This window comes from Alexandromys fortis, unplaced genomic scaffold (genome assembly GCF_014885135.2).
Source record: "Alexandromys fortis isolate MF-2015 unplaced genomic scaffold, M_Fortis_MF-2015_v1.1 scaffold_149, whole genome shotgun sequence".
Taxonomy (NCBI): Eukaryota; Metazoa; Chordata; class Mammalia; order Rodentia; family Cricetidae; genus Alexandromys; species Alexandromys fortis.
In genome coordinates this window covers 4083862-4096701 of record NW_026068025.1, presented here as the reverse complement: position 1 = coordinate 4096701, position 12840 = coordinate 4083862, and positions in this window count along the sequence as shown.

The following is a 12840-nucleotide window of genomic DNA, read 5'->3' as shown; positions in this document are numbered from 1 at the left end:
GGTCACCCATCCTCAGGGAAAATGATCAAACTGTGCAGAACAGTTCCATCAGTAGAACTGTATCTTTTGTCTGTTTTCCTTGGCAGCCTGCCAACAGCCACCCCAAACACTTGTCAGATTTCCCTGAGCCAGTGAGGGTGACATCTTTACAGCTACTTTACAAACACAAAAATTAACATTTTGGTTGCTTGCCCTATTGTCAAAGTCCACAGGCAGCCAAGGTAGGTTTCACCACAGACGACCAGGCCTGCTCTTCAAGACCATGCTCACAGGGTTGTGCGCACTGCAGAGGCTTGGCTGTGCCTCACCCTGTATCCTGTGGCTGAACTAGAATGGGGCCAATCCCCAGGTGTCTACACTTAAAATATTACCATCTTTTCTACCATCGAAACATGGTGGTATTCCTGTACATTCTTATTTTTTTACACGAAGATGTTATAAAAGTTGGATTGCTGGATCAGCGAACTACATATTCAGGCTATTAGGTGATTTATTCACCTCCAAAAATACAGTACAATTTCAAACTTCTCTGACGGTGACAGTGTTTATTTTCTTTTCCTTTGTTGTCAATTCTTTTAATCAGCAAGGTTTTATTAGGCATCTGTTTGGTTGAAGGTATAGGTTAAATGTAGCACATTAGAATTTTTTGAGATTTGGGTGATTTTAATAAGTATAAGTTATACATTCATTTAGTGATGATTCTCAGATAATCCAAGAAAAGGGCAGACAGAAATGTTCTACAGAAAAGGAAATGCACACGCCATGAGTTTCAGTGACACACCCATGGGTACACAGCTGACGAGGGAAGAGCTAGGCTCACAGCCAGACCTGCTGGATCCATAGTAAAGCTCCATCCACTCTGCCCTCCACTCACCCCGGACACCAAAGGTCATCTGAGGGGTTTGTGCAATCTCTCGTCCCTTCCTCATAAGACGGAAAGTCCATCAATGAGAAACACATGGCCGAGCTGACTGAAGAGATAGGTGCTTCTCTGGGGTCCTTGGCTGCTGTGGAGATTGTGGCTGCAAGCCACGCTGATGGCTGAGCAGCCCAGCGGCAAAGGATAACGGGACTTAAAACTTCTGCACCAAACCCTTCAGTTTTAGAATGCAGAAGGCGGGGGCTCCTGAGCATGGCCGCTGGGCCCCTCGTCTGTGCTATGTGACAGCAGCACTGGAGTTCGAGCCCTGAGCACCGCTCACCTCCCAGATGCTTATGCGCAACAAACCCAGGTGGCTCTTGATCCTGTCTGCTCATAGCCAGAATTCTCTTTCTATTGCTGTGGCCCCAGACTCTACCAAACATCTGGGCTCTCTATCCTCCTCCATCTGTCACCCTTCCCAATCTGTCAATGAAGTTAAAACTGAAAACAAACCGAAACAGATAACAACCTGTCATAGTCAGAGTTACCGTTGCTGTGGTGAAATCCATGATCAAAGCAACTTGAGGAGGAAAGGGCTTATTCTGTCCACACTTCCAGGTAATAGTCCTTCACTGACTGAGGGAAGTCAGGACAGAGACTCAAACATGGCAGGAACCTGGAGGCAGGAGCTGATGCAGAGGTTATGGAGGGGTGTTGCTTACTGGCTTCGTCCTTATAGCTTGCTCAGTCTGCTTTTTTTTTTTTTTTATAGAACCCAGGACCTCCAGCCCAGGGGTGGCACCACCAACAATGGGCTGGGCCCTGCCCCGTTGATAACTAATTAAGGAAATATTCTGCTACAATGATTCTCAACCTTCCTTATGCTGTGACCCATTAATACAGTTCTTCATATTGTGGGGACCCCAAACCATATAGTTATTTCATTGCTACTTTATAACTGCAATTTTGCTATGGTTATGAATTGTAATGGGAATATCTGATATGCAGGATATATGATATGCAAACCCCGAAGGGGTCATGACCCACAGGTTTAGAATCTCTGTTCTACAGGCTTGTCTAGAGCCCAGTCTTAGAGTGGCATTTTCTCAATGGAGGCTCTCCCCTCAGATGACTTTAGCCTATGTCATGTTGACATAAAATTAGCCAACACATAACCCATCAGATATATGTGAAGATATGCAGATATTCCTGTAAGTAGTCATCCCTGTGTGACATGCATCAACAATCTCATGGAAAACATGGAGGAGGGCTATAGCATTCCCTCAGTGATACAGACAGTGGTAAGCTGCCTGAACTCCAGCAAATAGCCCCCACCCGTGCTCAAGCAGGGTCCTCTAACCAAACTCAGTGATCTAAAAGAAAGTCACAAAGTCATGAGAGTAGGGGCAACTGGGTGGAAAAAAAGAGGTTCAGAGAGAGGGTAGAAGATAAGAGAAGATAGTGGGTATGAATGTAATAACTACATATAATATAGATAAATGAAATAGTAGATAACTATGCAAACAAATAAAATGGGAATTTTATTTAAGAAAACACGAATGGTGAAATCCATTTACAAAAAGTTAAATATCGCTCATATTTAAATTTAATTCAGAATAACAGCAAGCACTGAATGATTAAAGAGTAAACTGCTGCTACGGGTTGCATGTGACATGTCCTCTGCTACGGGTTGCATGTGACATGTCCTCTACAGGCTCGTGTGTTTAAATGCTTGGTCCCCAGCTGGTGATGTGTGGGAGGCTGAGGAAACGAGGAGATGAGGCCTGACTGGTAGAAGTAGGTCATTGGGGGTGGACGTGGAGGGCAACAGCCCCTCCCTGCTTCTATCCAGTCTTGGCTTCCTAGCTGCCCCTTGTGAGTTGTTGTACCACAGGCTCCTGCTACAGACCATGCCACTCCAGCTGCCCCCGCTATGCTCACATAATGGACTTCAGCCTCTAAACTGTGAGCCAATAGAACCCTACACACACACACACACACACACAGAGAGAGAGAGAGAGAGAGAGAGAGAGAGAGAGAGAGAGAGAGAGAGACTCAACCTTGACTTTTAGCTGAGCACAGTGCTGACTTGGGTAAGAAGGAGAGACTGCTTTTGGCCTCTTTGCCCTCAGGAATGACCTGGAAACAGAGCTGTGACCACGGAGACTAGAATGGGAACACGTTGTGGAACTTCCTGGAAGGAAGGCTCTGACATAGCTGCAGGCTGGGTAAGAGGGGCTTCTGTCCCCTTTATTATCTGGAATGGGGATGGTTTGGTGGAGCTGCAAGAGTCAAGGCGGAAGACTACAGAGTAGAAGGAGTGTTCTCTCATTCACCCATCTGGGCCGAGTGGCATCAGGCAGGCCTGGGGATCCCGATGGAATCTCCTGGTGGCCTGATACCACAAGCCATCCATCAGACCAGCCTGAACTGCCCACTTGTAGATATGTTTGACTTGCTAAAGAAACTACAATTCTAATTTTCCTGAGTCTCTGTTGACTGGAGGGTTCTGCCCTGTGCCTCTGACCCCAGCCCTAGAGGACTGGCTTACTCTCTTCTGTTCCCATGACCCCTCTGTGGCCTGCTGCATTCGGCTAGGATTATCTTCCTATGTTTACATTCTCTGCTTGACTGAGAATTCGGTGAGAGGGGGAAGCACATTTTAATCATCTCCAGATACCTCCTACCTTCTTCCTGGCACACAGAAGATACCTATTTAATATTTTTCAGTGTTTACAGGAGAAAGTTTCCAAGGTAAGATTCATAAGCTATGTAATCACAGTTGGGGCCCATGGGGGAGGCTAGAGGGGAAGAGTGGAGGAAGGGAGGGGAGAAAAATGTTTAGCTCAATAAAAATAATTTTTAAAAAAGATTCAGAAGCTAGTTGGAGTTGGCACTTCCTACGTTCTTTGTCTCTGGGGTAACTCTCGCCTCTACAGATAAACTCACAGTGACAAGCATTGGGATCTCCTTGATAGCCAATTGCAGTGCTAGGACCAGAAGGACGGGTGAAAACGGCCTTTGTTGGCACTCCACCCACCTACCCAGTACCTTCCCCCTCACCACCGAGAACAAAATCAGAGCTTTGTTTAGGCAAAGTGCAGTTACATTTCTGATTCTTGGGCTCCAACAAAAGTTTAGGAGTGGAAAAAACCATGCTCCCACCTTTACTCTTTGCATTACCAAGGCCGTATTTACCTAACACATCCAAGTTCTGAGTACATTTGCCTTCCCATCAGCAGGCATCCTGCCACCTCTGAATTTGCTACTGTCCTTTCTTCTATAAACAAGCTCATTTAATAAAAAATATGCCCTCTAATAAATGCTGGGCACTTTGTAAGTGCTAGGAATATAAAAATAAATTGTGACTAAGTGTTGAGTTTCTTCATGAAATGTGCACAGACAAAGCATGATTTGGACAGCCGCTGAATGCACCCATGGGTTGAAAAAGTGGTAGCCTCAAAAAAAAAAAAAAAAACCTGATCTGGAACAGTCAATAGAGGTTTCACGGAAGCAAGGGTATGGAGCTGGCACATGAAGGACCAACAGACTTCACCTGAAGAATAATGGAAGAGTGGATATATTATGCAAATAAGAGTGGGTGAGAAATGCCCTGGAAGATCTGGGCTTGCTCCACGGGGGCAAGGTGGTCAGAGATGAGCCTGGACTTCTGGGCAGGGGCCAGGTTAAGCCAGACAGTATTCTAGTTTGGACTCTTTGCCTGCAGGCAGAGGGCAGGTAGGGACAGTTTTTGCTGGTGGTGATGGGGAACTTTGTTAGCCAATCGTATTTAAGAGGTGGGTCTTAGTTAAGGTGTGGCTTAGCTGGGACCCAGGATAAAACGTGTGCACTTCAAAAAAAAAAGTGGGGGGGGGAGTAATAATAGTGGGTAATAGAGTGAATATTTGTGAGATATGATTTATGAATAATTTACATTGGTATAGTTCTTGTATATTGATACAAGTTCAAATTATATTTGTTATTTCTGTTTACAATATTTGTGCACCTATGCAAAGTTATTCTGTCAGATTGCATATGTGCATGTTTCTACCTCTGTTTAGGACATTTTTTATGTTGATACAACCTTTAGGATATATTTTCATATTGCATTACATATTATTATTACCTCTGAACAAGATAGTTATGCATTGTTTACATTTTGAGGTCATTGTCCTCATTTGCTGCACATTTGTTTACAGATTGTTTAATATCCTGACATGAAGTCTTAAGGTTATACAGGTATTAAATATTATAGGTCAATAGTTGTTCATGTTTGTTATACATACAGTTAGATTAATTAGGTTCTTTAGATACATAGAGATTGTATTCTGTCTAGATAGGTAATCTTCAACCACTTCAAGGATCTGTAGAACATGGCATTTAAATAACTTAGGGTTCTGTTGCTGTGCGACATGATTGCTCCTGACAGCACCAATCTATTCCCAAGAGAATGTTGAACACCAAAGACACTCCACTCAGAGTTTGTTTTCTTCTTGGCACAATTGGCCTTTGGGCAAGGAACTGCCCATGCCTCAACCACTGACAAAGTACATTGTATCCAGAAATGGATACACAGGTTACAAGGAAAAAGACTGTCAAATCTTGCCAAGACAAGGTAAGACAGTTCTAAAAAGTTTCCTGCCTCTGAAAATGGTCTGTCAGTTATGCTAGGCCTTAGCCAAAGTTGGTTGCTTCAACACTGCAAATGAGATTTTGGGCGATTGCTCAGGTAGCTAATTGTCTCCTTCATATTCTGCTCACTTTGGATGCTGTTTGATTGCACTTCCTGCCTGCTCAAGTAATTTTATTTCCCTTCTCAGGCCTTCGATGGGGTTGAAGATTAGATAGTCGTAGTTACCATCCTCTTATGATTTAGCCAAGCTTATTTCCAATGCAAGATTTAGACTCCTTAACATAAAATGTTTATCAAAACATTTATCATGTGTTCCTTGCTTAATATTGCTTATGTTGTTTGTAAATTTATACTTGATATCTGTTCTTATGGTATATAGTTTTGTATTGGGTTTGGATTGCTCTTGTTTAGACAAGAGGGGGAGATGATGGGGTACCTTGTTATCCAATCATCTTTAAGAGGTGGGTCTTAGTTAAGGCATGGCTTCACTAGGACCCAGGGTAAAATGTGTGCACCTCCGTGTGCGCTCTTTGCACATTTTCCTGCAGGATATTGCTGTGCTTGGATTTCTCATTTTCTATTTTGTGAGTTTTCCCCTCATAATAAATAAAATATAATTGTTTTATCCTTAGCTAGCCTCATTATTTCAACATGGTGGCATACTGCAGTGCCTAGGTTTCCCTTGCTTCAGAACAATACTCTGGCAGGAGCACAGAGGATGCAGGAGGGAGGACAGAAAAGCAGCTCTTGAAAAAGAAACTCAGATGCAAGAAGGTGTGACAGGCAGGAAAGGGGGAGGGAATAACAAGAGGAAATGAGGTCCTGGAGACGGCGAGACTTGGCACCTACTGAGTACGGGGTGATGGTTTGTGCTCTTAAACTAGGCACATGGTTGGTAAATTTGAGATGGAAGACTCTCCACTATTCCTACTTTTGTTCAATATTAACTCTCTAGAGAGAAGACATTACAAGTAGAGGAAGCAAGCTCTGGAGCACAGGCCCTAGCAAGGACTGAGTGTAGGGGAGATGTTGGCCCTGCATTTCCCACTGTCATTTCTAACCCAGTCCCACTAACCCAGAGTGACCCCAACCTTCTTGTTGGCCCGATTCTGTACCCTAGACCATGCCAGCCTCTCATTTTCATATGACAGACAGCCCAGAACAGAAGATGTGTTCTGTGCCATCAACATCCGTAAGCATCTCTAAGGCGGGGGGAGGGGCACTGCCTCCTGACCAGCAGATGCCCAATCACACAGTCACAGTCAACATGCTGAACAGTAGAGGAGGCCCAGCATGGCAGTGACAGATGAGGAGAAGAAGGGATGAGAGAGGTGTCACTCCTATGAGCTGGAAGGGTGCCGGAAACTAGCACACTGCTATCACACAGACAGATCCAGAAAATGCCAGAGTCAACACAAGTGTCACCTGTGCCAGATCTATGCTTTACCAGCCTTGGCTATATGGTAGGTTTTTACCATGCCCATGTCCCTGTGGAGAAGAAAGTGGGCGGGGGAGGGGCCAACAAATTGAGGCCCTTAGACGGCAGCAAATAGCAAGAACACGTTTGAATGGTTAGATAGTTGGGCATTCATGTTGTTTCCTGGACACACAGGGAGAGGACCGGGTGTGAAATATCTTAGGCTTATTTCAGCTTTTTCTATCTAGCTGTTTTTGGAAAGTTCCAGTCAAAATCTAGTGAAGAAGACTCTCAAGGACCCTTGGAATCTGGAGGACTGGGCTAACACTCAGAATCAAGGAGTGTCCTGGCTGTGGTGTCTAAAACACTGTCATCGCTCCCAGGAAACTGTCAAAGCGACTGCTGCCAAGGACATCTCTTGGCTGCCGTGTCCCTGAGCTCAGAGAGGATGGGTTAACGCTGGCTCAGCTCCCCGAGTCTGGCTTATCAGGACTTTACATTCAGGACCGGGCAAAGATTGCTTTATCTGGGTGCTTCTAGGTAATAAGAGTCACTGGTAACCATGCTAGAATGAGAGTGGACTTCAGGGCGAAGTGGCTCGGCCCTTGGCTTTACAGAGGAAGTGTCAACCCAGCACAGTCATGTGACTCATGCTATTAGCTCAGAATTGTGTCCCAGCCAAGGAGAGCTGCTGTAGCCAGAGATGGGTGGTCCAAATAGCGTCTAGAAAGCCTGCCTGCATTTATCCAGCCATGTGGAAGGAAGCAGGGAAGAGATGCAACTGACAGACAAGTACCCCAGTTCCCCACTGGCATAGCAATGGCCCAGCAGCATGCCTGTCAATCAGTGCAAAGCTGCCAGCAAGGCTAATTCTCAACATTCTGAGTTCAGGTCCACAGAATTCTCCTGACCACTAGATCCTGGGGTCCTTGAAAGTAAAGTAGTACTTCCCTGAAAGATACTATGGGTCTTTTGAGGTCGGTCCACTGTTGTAACCTCGTATCTGTTGAGATATTCGGTGCTCTGAGTCTGGTCAGCATGACTCACTTTCCCCCAGCTGGAGTGACTCCATTTACACCCTTCTGTAAGATTCTTCTGGAAGAGCTGATTGGATCTTCTCATCTTTAATGACAAGCATCATCTAGCCTCTCTTATCTGATGAATTTGGGCAGTGTCTTAGGTAGGGTTTCTATTGCTGTGAAGGACGCCGTGATCACAGCAACTCTTCAAAAGGAAAGCATTTCATTGAGGTGATGGCTTGAATTCAGAGGTTCAGTCCATTATCATCGTAATGGGGAGCATGACAGAACACACGCAGACATGGTGCTAGGGCAGTAGCTGAGACGCTTACATCTCCCTGGCAACCGGAAGTCAACTGTGGCACTGGGCAGTATCCTGAATACAGAAAACCTCAAAACTGGCCACCACAGTGACACTCGTTTCCCAACAAGACCTTACATTCTCTAACAAAGCCCCACGCCTTAATAGTATCACTTTCTATAGGACTATGGGGCCAATTACATTCAAACTGCCACTGGCCACATTCTCTAGAGTATTTGAAGTAGCGAATGCAGTTTTATGCCTCACAGGCCGCCACCCATGAAGACTGACTGGTCTTGTATGAGCAGTCAAACCATAGAGCCTATTGCCTGTTATGGTGGCAGTGTGTCCTATGTCACTTTCTGTCACCCTACCCTCTTCCAGGTGACCTTCTCCTTGTTCTGGTGCCCAGGATCTAATGGGTCTCCTTAGTCTTTCTTTCCTAATAAAGCCCCTCTCAAAACTAACCTCTGGGGGATGTGTTGGAGCAATGTCTGAGGGGTTGAGTTGTCCTCTTCAGACAACACTTGAACCGGAGTCACCTCCTCTTCCAGTAGTTACAGATGGCCCCATCATATTCAGTTATTCAATTCCTCTTGCCTTTAGAGGAGGCCCCCTCCCAGAATGCCCTTCAGCCCATCCCACTCCCATATAAAGACTGCTCTGGATTCCATCTTGGGCTTGGAACAAGTTGCATAATCGTGGGCTGTCACATAAATAGTCATAGACTATAATATAAACAACACCCAAAGCCTCTTGCTCTGTGCAAATACAGTGTGATAAACATTGTATGGATGGATGGTGATTGCTTCCAATTGACCAGCTGTCGGAATCTTTGGTCAGGATTACTGCAGCACAGTGTTCGACATAAGAACAAATAATCGCGGACTCTCTGGTGAAATCATATCTAATGACAGCAGAGGGATGGATTGATTCTGTTGTACAAATAGAGACCTGTCGCATGAGGGCTGGTGAGGGACAATGCTGGCATGCTGGTGGAGAGCTCCTTCCTATTTCTGCATGAAGAGGATTTCCAGAGTCAGTTGGATTCCATGAATAACTCTGGGTGTGTCTTGTGAATTACTTCTCAGCCCCAGTATAACCTAAGGATACGATACCCACTCTACTGAGGAGGAATGAGGTCAAAAGACACAACTGGTTTCTAATACGATTTTCAATCTTGCCACAGATCTGTCTGGCTAAAGCGCCAGAGGCATTTCTGCTCCTGGTAACCTTTCCAAGGTCCGATGAACATTCCTGTGAAATAGAAAAGCACCTTCTTGAATGTGCCCAGCTAGACTGAACAGGGATGAAAAAGTAATTGCTACCCAGAGGCTACAGGCTTCAGTGGCCTAGAAGTGGCCCAGGATCCCCTCTGCAATGTGAACATCACGGGTCAGACTGAGAAGAAAGAATCTTGGGGACCAGATGGCAGGAGGAAGATGTCACATCTGACTGGGGGTTGGTTTCTAGGTTCCTTGGTGCCCCAGAATAGCAACTAGGATGATGGTTCTTTGGTCAGTGAGATAGCAAATTGTGTTTAGGAATTCAAAGTCGATTGCACAGTTTGAATATATTTCACGCCACTGAACTGCACCTTTAAGAAGGACTACAATTACGTATACATTTTATGCCGTGTGTACATGACCATAATAAGCCAAAATAAGTGTAAAAGGAAATAAATCTATAATTAGATAAAACAACATTGTCAAACACAAGAAGCATCCAATGCCACAAGAACAAGGGCCCTCAGTATCCCCCTTTGGATTCCAGGCCAAAAAAAAAAAAAAAAAAAAAAAACCTCTCTGTTTCAGGAAGGCATGCCTTGAAAATTGAGCAAAGAGGGATGAATAAAACAATCAATCAGCTGCCCACCCACTGAGTCCATAGGACCAGCTCTGAACTGTCAGGTCACTTAACAGGGTCAAAGGTTGATTCATCGTGGCACCCATTATAATTATTAAAGATAACAGCTGGCATTTATTGAGCTCTTGCCCCCTACAAGGCGCCAAGGTTGGCTTTGGGCTTATCAGATGGGGTTGGCTTGCCGAGGCCAGCCTTAGGGCGGAGCCAGGGCACAGAAGAGCAGCAAGACTACAGGGCTGATGTTCAGTGGGCCGCCTGGCTGCCTGCCTTTCTGGGTGGTCTTTTGCAGTGACCAGCGAGTCCAGGACTGTGGTTGGTTGAAGACTGATAACACTGCTTGAGATAAAATTGCTTAAGAGAATATGGGTTTTCTTGTAAAATCCAGTTTGCTTTTCAACTAAGATTCCTCCAAAGAATTCAAAGAACTGGGACATGACTGTGAACCCAGTGTTCTAACTTGCTCAGAGTGTTTGCTTTGATGAAGAGCCCTGGCCTCCTTGGAGAGGGGATGAGTCAGGTACAGGAAGGAATAAACCAGGTACAGGATCGGATAAGCCAGCGGCTCTCAACCTGTGGGTCACAGCCCCTTCGGGGTTGAATGACCTTTTCACAGGGGTCACAGATCAGATGCCCTGCATACTATATATTTACATTATGATTCATAACAGTAGCAAAATTATAGTCATTAATTAAGTAGCAACAAAATAAACTATGATAAACTTATAGTTGGGGGTCACCACAACATGAAGAACTGTATGTATTAAAGGGTCACAGCATTAGGAAGGTTGAGAGCCATTTGATGGCTCTTAAAAAAAATAATGTATCTTGTTCCCACTGAATCCTTCCACGGTCGTATCCCCTAACTACCAGACACATTAGTTACAGATAAAGTCCAGGAGAAGCCTGGGCTGCCTGGTCCCAGTTTCTCCAGACATTCAGGTGCGGAAGCCCTCCTCAAATACAGCATCCAGTGTTCCGTCCCCTGAATAACCCAAGCAAGGACTATCTCTCTGACGCTGAGCTCTCTGCTGTCCTCATTGTCCTCCCAGCCCTCTGCCTCCTCATTGCTCATTCTTGTCCACTCTTCCCATTTCCCGTAAGTACTAGCCGAGCCCATCTCATTGAGAACTGGCAGGCAACTGGCCTTTTTGGCATCTGCTTTGCCATGACTCATGTCTCCCATTACCAAACCCCCATCAATGCTGGGCCACCACCTCCTGCAGGACCCGGCAGCTTGCCTTCAGGAAATGTTCCAAAATGGCCATTTGAGTATTGGTTCATTGTATTAGTGTCCCACAGTCCAGAGATCTGCAATCTCTTTCAGAGGGACAATGCTTTGGTCCTCCATCAGTAGCGTAGCTGTCACCTCTGGAATGTACGATTCTCATGGCGGGGAAAGAGTAGCTGTCACCTCTGCAATGGCAGGTGGCTCCTGCTGAAGCAGGATCTGTCCTCGTTCACTTTCTGTCACTGTGATAAACAGCACAACCCCAACCGAAAGGAATTTGGGGGAGAAGGGGTGTGTTTGACTTACACTTCTAGGTCACAGTCTGTCACTGAGGGACGTCAGAGCTGGAGCTCAGGCAGAGACCAAGGAGGGGCGCTGCTTACCGGCTCCCTCTCTCCAGACCCACCTGCCTAGGGATAGTGTCTCCCACAGTGAGCGGGGCCCTCCCACATCCATCAGCTGTCAAGAAAATAACCTCAGAGAAATGCCCACAGGACAAGCTGATAGAAGAAATGCCTCAGCTAAGGCTCCCGCTTCCCAGACACGTCGAAGCTGATAACCAAAATTAGCCTTCACACCCTTGGTTTCCATGATGAGGGAGACTGTGGTAGATTTGGTCAGAGAGAAGCCCAAACTAGAAGTCGAATTCTAATCCTGTTCCATGTGGCCAAACCACAGGGTGGTGGTGGAATGGTGGTAAGAAAGAGAGGCCAGGCCTTGCACGGGCTCAAAGGTCACACAAAGAGCTGGACCTGGGGCAGACTTGCTATTTACAGGGAGCTCTCTCTGATTAGCAAATCCCCCAGGTGGAGGTCCTCAGAAGGAGCGTGGGCTTAGGTGATTAATTCACTGAAGATGAGGGGACGGGTGGAGCATGGATGCTGGAAATAATGATTCTCGCTGGCATCTGTGTCGTGACATTTATCAAAACAGAATCCTGGCACTCAGCCAGATTAGCCCTATTGAAATTTGAGAGAGAGAGACAGAGAGACAAAGAGACAGAGAGAGACAGAGAGAGCGACAGAGACAGACAGAGACACAGAGAGAGAGAGAGACAAAGAGAGAGAGAGCTGCTTGGGTCAGACCTTTAGTCCCAGTACTTGGGGAGGTAGAGGCAGGCAGGCTTTCTGTGAGCTTCAGGCTAGGGCTACAGTGAGATCCTGTCTGATGACTAGGGGGAGACAAACTAAGGGAGAGACAGATGGAGAGACAGACAGACAGACAGACACAGACACACAGAGAAAGAGGGGGAAGAGCTGGGACTTGACTGTGTCAGCCCTTCCTCAGCTCCTCTCACTAAGACGCCACAATCCAGCTCCTCTTTGAGTCTCTATAGTGTTGCTTCATAGAAGCCAAGCAAATCCCTCTCCTCAAGCTGGTCTCCAGAGCACTCCAGACAGAGCGAGCCTGGCTGGACTGAGGATGTGGGGTGTGAGCCTCTCACAGGGCCTTGACCTCCCATACAAGCGCCTGTCGAGCAACATGGAGGCCTGGAAATTCGCCACAGGCCATTG